Genomic DNA, 13,395 nt, shown 5'->3' with positions numbered 1-13,395 from the left:
TGATTAAGTGGTTATTCGTTCCCAGCAGCAACAGAAATGTTTCAGCTAGGTCAGGCCAGTACAGATGACGTCTATAGCCAGCATGATACTCTACTTGATCAATGGACTACGCCTTTATGTTTTAGCCCTTGTAGCTTCGTGCTACAATACTACGGCAAGGGATTTCAATTGTACCTGCAATCAAACAACATTTTAATTAGGTAACATAATTTTTTGTCCATCCGGCCTGCCGAGCGCTGTTGGCAAGCGAGGTGCACTCAGCCCTTGAGATGCAAACTGAGGAAGTACTTGACTGAGCAGTAGCGGCTCGTAAACTGGCATACGGCCGGGAGAGCGGTGTGCTGACCACATGCCCCTCCATATCCGCATCCTGTGACGTGGGCTGAGGATGACACGGCGGCCGGTCAGTACCGTTGGGCCTTCATGGCCTGTTCGAGCGGAGTTTAGTTTCGTTTTTAATCTAATTTTTTGTGAAACTCCTCGCATGTACATTAACGTAGATACAAAATGAACGCAACTGCATATTAATTCTAACATTTTCATTTGCTACTGTTTAAGGAATTAATGGAGATGGTCATTTAAGGACACTGCCTCTAATTTCTGAAAAACAAACCATGTTCAGACTAATTACCTACGGTTATTTACAAAAACATGGTTATACGAAATTTTGCTGTTTCATTCTACACAACCATTTAATACTTACAAAAGAGGATACAATTGAAATTTAGAACTCACAGAGGATCATTCGAATGACTGCCGCTTTTGTACTAGAGAAAGTGATGCCAGGTCTCGCTACAGAGGAGTTGGGATGGGAGACAAATTAAAAAATTACTTGTTTTTTACTGTAACCGAGAAAGGGTGAGTATCGAGACACTTACACTCAAGTGACGGAAGTCATGGGACAGCGATATGTAAATATATGATGGCGGTAGTATCACGTGTACAAGGTATAAAAGGGCAGCGCATTGGCGGAGTTCTCATTTGTATTCAGGTGATTCAAGTTTCGGTGGTGATAATAGCCACACGACGGGAATTAACACACTCTGAACGCGGAATGGTATTTGGAGCTAGACGCATGGGACACTCCATTTCGGAAATCGTCAGGGAATTCTATATTTCAAGATCCACAATGTCAAGAGTGTGCCTAGATTACCAAACTTCAGGAGTTAGCTCCCACCACAGACAGCGAAGTGGGCGACGGATTTCATTCAACGGCTGAAAGCAGCGGTATTTGCGTAGAGTTGTAAGAGTTAACAGACAAGCAACATGGCGTGAAATAACCACAGAAATCACTGAAGGCCTTTGGTAACACCACAATATCGCCTGTAGCGTCTCTCCTGTGCTCGTAACCGGATCGCTTGGGCCCTAGACGACTGGAAAACCGTGGCCTGCTCTGATGAGGCCCGATATCAGCTGGTAAGAGCCGATGATAGGTTTCGTGTGTGGCGCAGAAACACAGAAGTCATGAGCTCTAGTTTTCAACAAGGCGCTGGGGAAGCTACTGGTGGCACCATAACGGTGTGGGCTATTTCCATGGAATGGACTGGGTCCTCTGGTCCAGATGAACCGACTATTGACAGAAAATGGTTTTGTTCGGATACTTGGAGACACCTTCCAGCCATTCATGGACATAACGTTTCCAAACAACGTTGCGCCATGTCCCCGGGCCACGATTGTTCACGACTGGTTTGAGGAACGTTCTGGACAATCGAGCGAATGATTTAATCATGCAGGTCGGCCGACATGAATCCCGTCGAACATTTAAGGGACATAATCGAGACGACAGTTCGTGCACAAAATTCTGCACCGGCAACACTTTCGTAATTACGGACTGCTTTAGAGCCCACATTGCTCAATATTTCTGCAGCGGACTTCCAACGACTACATGATTCCATGCCACATCGAGCTACTGCACTACGCCTAGCGAAACGAGGTAGAACACCATATAATGAGGTAGCCCATGACTTTTGTCACCTCAGTGTATGTAATAGCTATAAAATGTGCGATCAGAGCCGGCGAGGTAATGCAAGTTAAAAATTTTAGGAGATTCTCTTGTACGTGAAAAACATAAAACTGTTCTTCAAAGTTTGTCTACTGTGTGTCAGCGCACACTCGTCAAGATGTTGCTGGCAGAGTGGCCTATAATTCGAAAAGCTTTGAGTCAGCCGATCAAGCTATAGGCAGCGCATGATCTCTCACCTACACGCATTAACTACAACCACCATGAGTCAAACCCATGAAAGTAGGATTTGTTTATGCGAAACTGCCAAGAAGGTCAAGGGATACACTGTCATGTCACTAAAGATTAGGGAAAAATTGCATGAAAAGTGCTGATTTACCAAAAAATGTCGTTGTTCGAACTTGGTCGATGGAGTGCGAGTAATGGCAGACTTGTGCAATAAAACGACGAAACTTATGAAGATTGTAAAATTAAATAAAGCTGGCTTCAGGAAGCTGAACTCGCGTGGGTGAAGTAATGAGACACTTGTGCAACATTTTAAAAATGTGAAGAGGTTCAGAAGTGACGAAAACTTGTTAAAAATTTCAGATTTTTTGTATAATGCAGGCTTTGGGAAGCATATCAGACAATTCTGCTTTTTATAAATGAAATCCACAAAAACTGATATTTTGACGAAAATTGTGATAAAATGCTGTCACAATGACCTGAACTTATGGAATCTAGGGAAGAAAAGGGTGTCTAAATGTGAGACACTGTAACAGGCCTGAAGTGTGTGGGTGAGGATGCATGAGTCATTCTCCCACCGCTTGTATTTTTGGACGAGTAGATTATTTTCTGCACCTTTGAAAGTTTTCCTGCCAGTTCAGATTTTCTGTTTTCCCCACAAATACGAATTTTCTGTAGTTTTTACGCAAAGAAAATCGATAATTTCTATCATCTTGAATTTTCTCAGCAGTATTACCTACAACATCTACATCTACATCATACTCCGTTAGCCACCTAATTGTGGGCGGCGGAGGGTACTTTCGGTACCACTATCTGATCCCTCCAACCCTGTTCCACTCGCGATTAACGGGTGGGAAGAATGGTTGTCGGTAAGCCTCTGTATTAGCTCTAATTTCTCGGATTTTCTCCTCGAGATCAATACGCGAGGTGTATGTGGGGGGAAGTGATATATTGTACGACTCCTCCTGAAAAGTACTTCCCTACATTTCGATAGTAAATCTCTCCATGATGCACAACGCCTCTCTTGTAATGTCTGCCAGTGGAGTTTGTTTACCATTTCCGTAACGCTCTCTCGCCAGCTAAACGATCCCGTGACAAAACGCGCCTCTCTTCGTTGGATCTTCTCTCTCTCCTTCATCAGTCTTACCTGATAGGGATCCCGGGTAGATGAACAATATTCAAGAATAGGGCGAACAAGCGCCTTATAAGCCACTTCTTTCGTGAATGACTTACATTTTCTTAAAATTCCTCGGATGAATCTGAGTCTGATATCTGCTTTTCCCATTAGCTGCTTTATGTAATCATTCCACTCGATAGTTACGCATAGATATTTTACGGTAGACGCTGTCGCCAGCTGTTTTTCATCAATAGTGCAGCTGTACAGTAGTGGATTTCTTTTCCTACGTATTCGCAATATGTTACATTTATTTACGTTCAGGATCAATTGCCTGAGCCTGCACCATTCATCAGTTCTCTGCATGTCGTTCTGCAAATTCTTACTATCTTCTGGTGTTGCAACTTTGCTATAAACAACTGCATCATCTGCGAATAGCCTTAAAGAGTATCCGACGCTTTCAAACAGCAAGGGTCCTATCATACTTCCCTGAGGTACACCGGATATATCCTTTACATCTGTCGATTTTGTTCGTTAAGAGCGATGTGTTAAGTTCTACCTGTAAGAAAGTTTGAATCCAATCGCAAGTCTGCTCCGATACTCCGTAAGCTCGTAATTTTTTCCATTATACGGCAATGCGGGACGGTGCCAAATGCCTTACTGAAATCAAGGAACACGGCATCAACCTGAGCGCCGTTGTCCACTGCGCTGTGGATCTGATGGAGGAACAGAGCGAGAAGACATGTGGCACCTTGAATATTCTCCCGTAAATTTTTCTTACAAGATGGAGGCCTCAGACTCAAAGATAGTTTGGCTCAAAACCCCCGTTTGTGAGAAACCCCCCCCCCCCCCCCCCCTAAAATTAACGACGTGCAATCGACTCAAAATTGACGGGATCGACAGATAACTGAAAAGTGAATGTGGTTCATAATCATATATGGCGTCTGCAAACACACATTTGCATGTAAATCGAGGAAAGAAAGTGTTACGATTGTTGCTTATATACCTATTAGGGGAAGGTAGTTCAACGAAAGCGCAGCTGGTGTAGCGAGCAACGCCTTTGCCAGGGGGACAGAGAACCTGTGTTCAATTCTGCGATGCAACAAGCAATTTTTTTTAGTTGTATTTCTTCCAGCATCGAAACTGGTAGTAATAGAGGGCTAATCAGGTAAGTAAGTCAGTAAGGAACACTAAAAAGATAGGGAAATAAATTTCTCGGACGAAATGGATTAGCAAAGAATTAAAATTTTAAGCCTCGCTGTATTAGAAACAGTTTCGAGTAATATTTTGACTAAAGTTCAGTCTTGATCACATCATGTATGTTTTAATGATATAGGTAACCGGTTTCGGTTCTTTCTACAAAACCATCATCAGACCCATGGCTCCCTTAGGATGGTAGGCGGAGCTCTCCTCGCTGCTACGCAGTCAACTGATACTAAGGAATTTCAGTACATCCATTGTGGATGACGAACTGCGACTGTGATTTAAATTGGCGTTTATCTGGTAAGAAATATGTAACCAGTCGCTCTTTTACGATTTATTCAACCACGAAGATGTTTTCGAGCCACTGCAGGCTCATCATCAGGTGGAGGTGTTACAAGAAAATTATGTTGTGGGCCATGTGTAGTTAGACGCAGTGCTGGTGCTGCTGGCGGAAATGACGGAAATTCAGCTACGTACCTTGGTTATTTGTGTACATAGCTTAATAATGCACATTATAAGAAGCAATCTGATGTGGACAACGCAAGGCAGTGCACTGTAAGTACTTAAATATAAAAAACTGTCGGGTTCGTGAATGTTCCGTCACCGATTACTAAATTTCCGTCATTTCCACCAGCTGCACCAGCACTGCATCTAGCTACACTTAATCCACAACATAATGTTCTTGTAACACCTCCATCTGATGATGGGACTGCAGTGGCTCGAAAACATGTTCGTGGTTGAATAAATCGTAAAAGAGCGACAGGTTGCTTATTTACTACCAGATAAACGCTAAATACGACGGAGGTTCCATAAGCAGGAAACTGCAGGACGATCTGGAGTTCCAAAACCACTCATCAACGGTACAAATGCCCGTAACAGGAAAAGCCGGTGTCGAAGCCATAAAACCTGGACTATGGGGCAATGGAAGAAAGTCATTTGGTTGGATGAGTCTTCTTTCAGACTGTTTCCAGCTTCTGAAAGGTTCACACCCCGAGACTGCAACATGACGTGGGTTCTATAATGATTTGGGCAGCGATATCGCGGTATTCCAAGGGCCTTACGGTTACTGTGCAAGGTCGTATTACTACCGAGGATTATATGACCATCTTGCCTGATAAGATCCTTCCCCTGGCCTAATGTTTATTTCGTAGTATTTATGCTGTATTCCAGGACTGGTTTTTCCAGCACGACGATGAACTGCTGCATCTAACATGGCCACCACAGTCACCAGACCTCAGATTTATTGAACCTTTGTGGTCAATATTGCAGAGAAGGGTCTGTGATCACTGTCGACCTCCATTCCATAATCTGAACGCCTCCTAATATTTTGCAGAAAGAATGGTATAGAATGTTTTTTGAAAAACCATACAGGACCTGTATTTGTCCATTCCGAGAAGGCGGGATTCAAATGGTTCAAATGGCTCTGAACAGTATGGGACTTAACATCTGAGGTCATCAGTCCCCTAGAACCTGGAACTACTTAAACCTAACTAACCTAAGGACATCACCCACATCCATGCCCGAGGCAGGATTCGAACCTGCGACGTTGCGGTCGCGCGGTTCCAGACTGAAGCGCCTAGAACCGCTCGGCCACACCGGCCGGCGAGACGGCTGGAAGCTGCTTTGAATGCCAGTAGTTTTCCAACTCCGTATTAGGCATGGAAATGTGTAGTGTTTTTGATGAGTCTATATTTTGACCAGTTTCTGTAATAGTTGTTGCATCATACGTGAGAAGTTGCTTGGGATTCGAAGAGAGAGTTGCTGTAAGGCTGATCACTGCGTAAAGTATTACATAATCTTTAATATGACATAAAAATCAAACAAAGCTAAGCAAATGCCTTCAGAGTGTATCTCTACATGTATAAGTACACTGACAAAAGGCATGAAACACCCTGAAGATATGTCTGGTAGTTTTAATGAATTTGAAATTAAATCTTGCCTGTAGAACACTAACAATAGTTACTGTTGGATCGCATGCGTGGCAGTAGTGAGAGGTGACAGGATGTCTATAATTGCGATGCTAAGCTACTGTCGTTGCTCTACTTTTATCGGTTCATGTCAGTACAGTTCGTGTAGACTGTCTTATGTTTACGACTATTGCCAACTCTAGTGATCTAATAGCTGTAGCACCATAGTAACGTGGAGAACTCGCGTTGCGTGTGTCAGCTGAAAAAAACAAACAGCCTAACGAGCGTGTCTGAGCATGAACAACTCTGAGATATGCTTTCACATAATCTTGTTACTTCCGCGTGTAATTTATGATCTAGGCTTATTATCTGCCTGCACATATGCCTAAAGTGGCATCACTGTATAACAGGCAAAACACATTCTCCCTGGTACACCCTACTCACAGTGGGGACAAAATTCGCTTTCCCGCTTTGTCCGCACCTCAAACTGCACAGAGGTCGAAGATTAACTTAGCACCGACAAACTCTGGCGATATCTACGGAGCGGAACGTTGGCGTGTGAAATTACTTAAACCTGAAATAAAAGAAACCTGGCTTTAAGAACATAGTGATTATCAAAGCGAGAAGGTTTTCAATGCTTTAGACTTTATAGTGTCTTAGGGTTTCATTTGTAGGGATATGACAACAGTATATTCATAAGCGTCCGCAAAGGGGAGGCAGCATGGAGCATTTATCTCCTCCATTCCCTCCTGGAATCTGGAGCATCGAATTTTTGTTCATATATTGAGTGGATAACCGTCAGTTCTCTGTGATATATGTCTTTTGTGTCGCCTATTTAATTTATTTCTTATAGCGTGACATGTTTCACAGCTGACCAAATAATTTATGTAAAAATGGGAATTGTGAAGTCTTGCGCCCCCCCCCCCCCCTCCCCCGGAAAAATTTCTGCGGTCGCTCATGAGTCATAAGTTGGACCTATTTCCAATGGCGTAACAACACTCAGTGGCCGTGTCGTGAGGTCACTGCCCAGTCCCCGAGCGTGTGTTTATTTATTTGAGAATTAAACTACGAATAGACTCTTTGGACTTTTTAAAACGTTTAGTCACACTGTTATTAAGAAGGGAATTGCCACACTTAGCGTCAATGGGATTACGTAGCTTGTCCAGTTTTCCTGCGTGGCATTTCACTGCAACTTTTTTATTTATATTATAGAAGAGTGAAGTGTTATTAAATGTTTGCTGTGATTTAATAATGCTAACTTTACATGACAATAAATTTAACTTTTGTATCATCCCTTCAATATTAACGCTAGGGGGTTATCACTTACGTAAACCATATACAGCTTATCTCTAGTGGCCTTTTAAATACATTAAAAATTATGGTAATACTCCACAAGACAGGCCCATTGGGTAAAAACACTTTAAGAGTACAAATGCGTCTTTATATGTAGCGTAATGTATAGAGTAACATTCGTAAACGAACGGTAAGTGGTACATTACCCGCCTAATTAACATGGCAGCAGTGACTTTAGGGGTAAAGGGGAAGGCTACAAAGAAGCCATCCTATAGTTTGGTGTACCTAAATATATAAGTCTGCTTTCGATACATATTTTACTTCGGTAATAGGGCCAAAGGGTTGCCAATCGTTTCCCTGTTATGCCGCATCTACATGCCATAAAACAATCAGTTTTGAGAGAATTTTCGAATTATGTTCATTTGGGGAACAGAATTGGTAAGATGTTGAAGGAAATTGAAAACTGTTGAATACTGCGAAATCACATAAATCCAGTATGGTGGACCTAATTTTCTTCCAAAAGCCAATAGCAATATAGCTTCTTGTTGTTGTTGTTGTGGTCTTCAGTCCTGAGACCGGTTTGATGCAGCTCTCCATGCTACTCTATCCTGTGCAAGCTTCTTCATCTCCCAGTACCTACTGCAACCTACATCCTTCTGAATCTTCTTAGTGTATTCATCTCTTGGTCTCTCTCTACGATTTTTACCCTCCACGCTGCCCTCCAATGCTAAATTTGTGATCCCTTGATGCCTCAAAACATGTCCTACCAACCGATCTCTTCTTCTAGTCAAGTTGTGCCACAAACTTCTCTTCTCCCCAATCCTATTCAATACCTCCTCATTAGTTACGTGATCTACCCACCTTATCTTCAGCATTCTTCTGTAGCACCACATTTCGAAAGCTTCTATTCTCTTCTTGTCCAAACTATTTATCGTCCATGTTTCACTTCCATACATGGCTACACTCCATACAAATATTTTCAGAAACGACTTCCTGACACTTAAATCTATACTCGATGTTAACAAATTTCTCTTCTTCAGAAACGATTTCCTTGCCATTGCCAGTCTACATTTTATATCCTCTCTACTTCGACCATCATCAGTTATTTTACTCCCTAAGTAGCAAAACTCCTTTACTACTTTAAGTGTCTCATTTCATAATCTAATTCCCTCAGCATCGCCCGATTTAATCTGACTACATTCCATTATCCTTGTTTTGCTTTTGTTGATGTTCATCTTATATCCTCCTTTCAAGACACTGTCCTTTCCGTTCAACTGCTCTTCCAAGTCCTTTGCTGTCTCTGACAGAATTACAATGTCATCGGCGAACCTCAAAGTTTTTATTTCTTCTCCATGAATTTTAATACCTACTCCGAATTTTTCTTTTGTTTCCTTTACTGCTTGCTCAATACACAGATTGAATAACATCGGGGACAGGCTACAACCCTGTCTCACTCCTTTCCCAACCACTGCTTCCATTTCATGCCCCTCGTCTCTTATAACTGCCATCTGGTTTCTGTACAAACTGTAAATAGCCTTTCGCTCCCTGTATTTTACCCCTGCCACCTTCAGAATTTGAAAGAGAGTATTCCAGTTAACATTGTCAAAAGCTTTCTCTAAGTCTACAAATGCTAGAAACGTAGGTTTGTCTTTTCTTAATCTTTCTTCTAAGATAAGTCGTAAGGTTAGTATTGCCTCACGTGTTCCAACATTTCTACGGAATCCCAACTGATCTTCCTCGAGGTCCGCTTCTACCAGTTTTTCCATTCGTCTGTAAAGATTCCGCGTTAGTATTTTGCAGCTGTGACTTATTAAACTGATAGTTCGGTAATTTTCACATCTGTCAACACCTGCTTTCTTTGGGATTGGAATTATTATATTCTTCTTGAAGTCTGAGGGTATTTCGCCTGTCGCATACATCTTGCTCACCAGATGGTAGAGTTTTGTCATGACTGGCTCTCCCAAGGCCATCAGTAGTTCTAATGGAATGTTGTCTATTCCCGGGGCCTTGTTTCGACTCAGGTCTTTCAGTGCTCTGTCAAACTCTTCACGCAGTATCTTATCTCCCATTTCGTCTTCATCTACATCCTCTTCCATTTCCATAATATTGTCCTCAAGTACACCGCCCTTGTATAAACCCTCTATATACTCCTTCCACCTCTCTGCCTTCCCTTCTTTGCTTGGAACTGGGTTGCCATCTGAGCTCTTGATATTCATACAAGCGGTTCTCTTCTCTCCAAAGGTCTGTTTAATTTTCCTGTAGGCAGTATCTATCTTACCCCTAGTGAGACAAGCCTCTACATCCCTACATTTGTCCTCTAGCCATCCCTGCTTAGCCATTTTGCACTTCCTGTCGATCTCATTTTTGAGACGTTTGTATTCCTTTTTGCCTGCTTCATTTACTGCATTTTTGTAATTTCTTCTTTCATCAATTAAATTCAATATTTCTTCTGTTACCCAAGGATTTCTATTAGCCCTCGTCTTTTTACCTACTTGATCGTCTGCTGCCTTCACTACTTCATCCCTCAGAGCTACCCATTCTTCTTCTACTGTATTTCTTTCCCCCATTCCTGTCAATTGTTCCCTTATGCTCTTCCTCAAACTCTCTACAACCTCTGGTTCTTTCAGTTTATCCAGGTCCCATCTCCTTAAATTCCCACCTTTTTGCAGTTTCTTCAGTTTCATTCTGCAGTTCATAACCAATAGATTGTGGTCAGAATCCACATCTGCCCCTGGAAATGTCCTACAATTTAAAACCTGGTTCCTAAATCTCTGTCTTACCATTATATAATCTATCTGATACCTTTTAGTATCTCCAGGATTCTTCCAGGTATACAACCTTCTTTTATGATTCTTGAACCAAGTGTTAGCTATGATTAAGTTATGCTCTGTGCAAAATTCTACAAGGCAGCTTCCTCTTTCATTTCTTCCCCCCAATCCATATTCACCTACTATGTTTCCTTCTCTCCCTTTTCCTACTGACGAATTCCAGTCACCCATGACTATTAAATTTTCGTCTCCCTTCACTACCTGAATAATTTCTTTTATCTCGTCATACATTTCATCTACTTCTTCATCATCTGCAGAGCTAGTTGGCATATAAACTTGTACTACTGTAGTAGGCATTGGCTTTGTGTCTATCTTGGCCACAATAATGCGTACACTATGCTGTTTGTAGTAGCTTACCCGCACTCCTATTTTTTTATTCATTATTAAACCTACTCCTGCATTACCCCTATTTGATTTTGTATTTATATCCCTGTAATCACCTGACCAAAAGTCTTGTTCCTCCTGCCACCGAACTTCCCTAATTCCCACTATATCTAACTTTAACCTATCCATTTCCCTTTTTAAAATTTCTAACCTACCTGCCCGATTAAGGGATCTGACATTCCACGCTCCGATCCGTAGAACACCAGTTTTCTTTCTCCTGATAACGACGTCCTCTTGAGTAGTCCCCGCCCGGAGATCCGAATGGGGGACTATTTTACCTCCGGAATATTTTACCCAAGAGGACGCCATCATCATTTAATCATACAGTAAAGCTGCATGTCCTCGGGAATAATTACGGCTGTAGTTTCCCCTTGCTTTCAGCCGTTTTGGTTAATGTTACAAGGCCAGATCAGTCAATCATCCAGACTGTTGCCCCTGCAACTACTGAAAAGGGTGCTGCCCCTCTTCAGGAACCACACGTTTGTCTGGCCTCTCAACAGATATCCCTCCGTTGTGGTTGCACCTACGGTACGGCCATCTGTATCGCTGAGGCACCCAAGCCTCCCCACCAAGGGCAAGGTCCATGGTTCATGGGGGGCAATATAGCTTGTCCAATGGAATGTTACAGGAGGCGGAAAATCTCCTGCAGTGCTGACAACATTTGCAGCTCACATTACGATCTGACCACTTGATGAGGTCGGAATGACGCAAGGGAGTAACAAGATTTAATTAAGGCGAGCTACAGCCATGTTCAAGTTCATATGTGGAACTTATCTTGTAGCTATGAATATGGAAAAAAATTAAATTAATGCCACAGTTCAAGGTCAAGCAGTTCACTGAGTAATGACTAGTGAAGTGGCACGTAATGTCAGCTCGTTTAGATTGGCAAGCACAGTGGCAAGCTTCACGAACACTTCTGAAATCTGTCGACGAATTCTAGATAGTACTAAGGGCCATTGCCCCACGAGAAATTGAATAAGCACGTTACGCCAATGCAGTGGCCCTTACCGTGCTGAATAAGAAACTGAAAGGTTACTTGCCGCAAACATTTATTTAAACCCAAAAATAACACAGAAGTTTAAGTCATAGAAACATAGCTCGCCACACCCTTATTACAGCGTTCAGTCTACCGACGGAGCTAATCAATGTATGAAAAAAGTATCTAGTGACTGTAACAGTAATACCTTCAAAGTAAATAGTTTTTTTGTAATGAATAAAAAATTGACGTTACGTGCTTTTTTCGGAACAGTCTGTCTTCTGGAGTATTACCAAAGTCAGTCTGTGGAAATTAACTCTATGTAATTTCGACTTCTCAGATTATACATTAGGAAACACATATTGTAGAAAATTACCTTACTTAAACTAATTTCATTCTTTTACTTTAACAGACAGCACTCATGATTACTTTAGCCCTACAATATCACAACATTTCAACACTGAACCTTACAGATTTTTATTGCCAGTTTTTAAGAACTATCATGGAGCCAACAGGTCACAAAATAGATTCGTGATCATCAATTAAATCATTTTTTTTCAAAGTAAAGTAGGAAAACTGTAATCACCCAATGAAGATCTTAAAGAAAATGGTGGAGACGTATTTGATATACAGAAAATTAGCTCTAGTTAACACTTCTCGCAAGAGGACGTCACCAACTTTATCTCATTTTAAGAAGAAAAAAGTACACTTGCACGATATCAGCACCAACAAACGATCACGGTCGAAAATTTTCGAATTTCTAACTTTCTGAGAGTACAGCTTTCAAAAATTTTCCATGCATCAATTGTTTGTCATTTTCTACAGCGAGCTGGGTAGAGGCCCGAGTCTTCCAATGTTTTGTAGAGGCTCTGTGGTATTACTCCTAGCGTTATGGTGTGGATAGTCATCGGGTACGACTTCGGGTCATGACTGGTAGGTGATGAGAGAGAGCACAACGGTACGTTATGGATATCCTGCGTCCTCATCTGTTAAAATGTCGTACAACAGTATCGAGTATCGTAGTGCCAATTTTCAACAGGACAATGCTCGTCTACACATGGCACTTTTCTCTACGAACTGTCGGGTTGATGTTGAGGTACTCTTGCCAGCAAGATTCTCACATCTGTCCTCGATAGCATATGTGTAGGACGTCAACTCTGTCCCAATGCCAGTACCCAAGATGTTAAGGACCAGTTACATAGGTCGCGGGCCAATAGGTTGCGGGCCAGCTTTCCTCTGGAGAGGACACAGTATATTTATGATACGCCTCCCTATCGAATCAGTGCATGCATCCAGGCTAGAGGGGGCGCAACTTCATACTGATAAGTGTCTTCGTAATATCAAGTTCTTTGTAAATTTCATTCGATTTTATAATCAGCGAAATAATATCACATACTCTCTCAACCCGTGAAGTTTTGTTTGTTTTCTCCTCCCCTTCTGGATGCTTCAGTTTCTTCCTCCGGCAGTGTATTAGCTATAGAATTACAAATGTGAGGTGAACATTT

The sequence above is a fragment of the Schistocerca americana genome, chromosome X (assembly GCF_021461395.2).
Source record: "Schistocerca americana isolate TAMUIC-IGC-003095 chromosome X, iqSchAmer2.1, whole genome shotgun sequence".
Lineage (NCBI taxonomy): Eukaryota > Metazoa > Arthropoda > Insecta > Orthoptera > Acrididae > Schistocerca > Schistocerca americana.
This window is presented reverse-complemented; position numbering follows the sequence as displayed.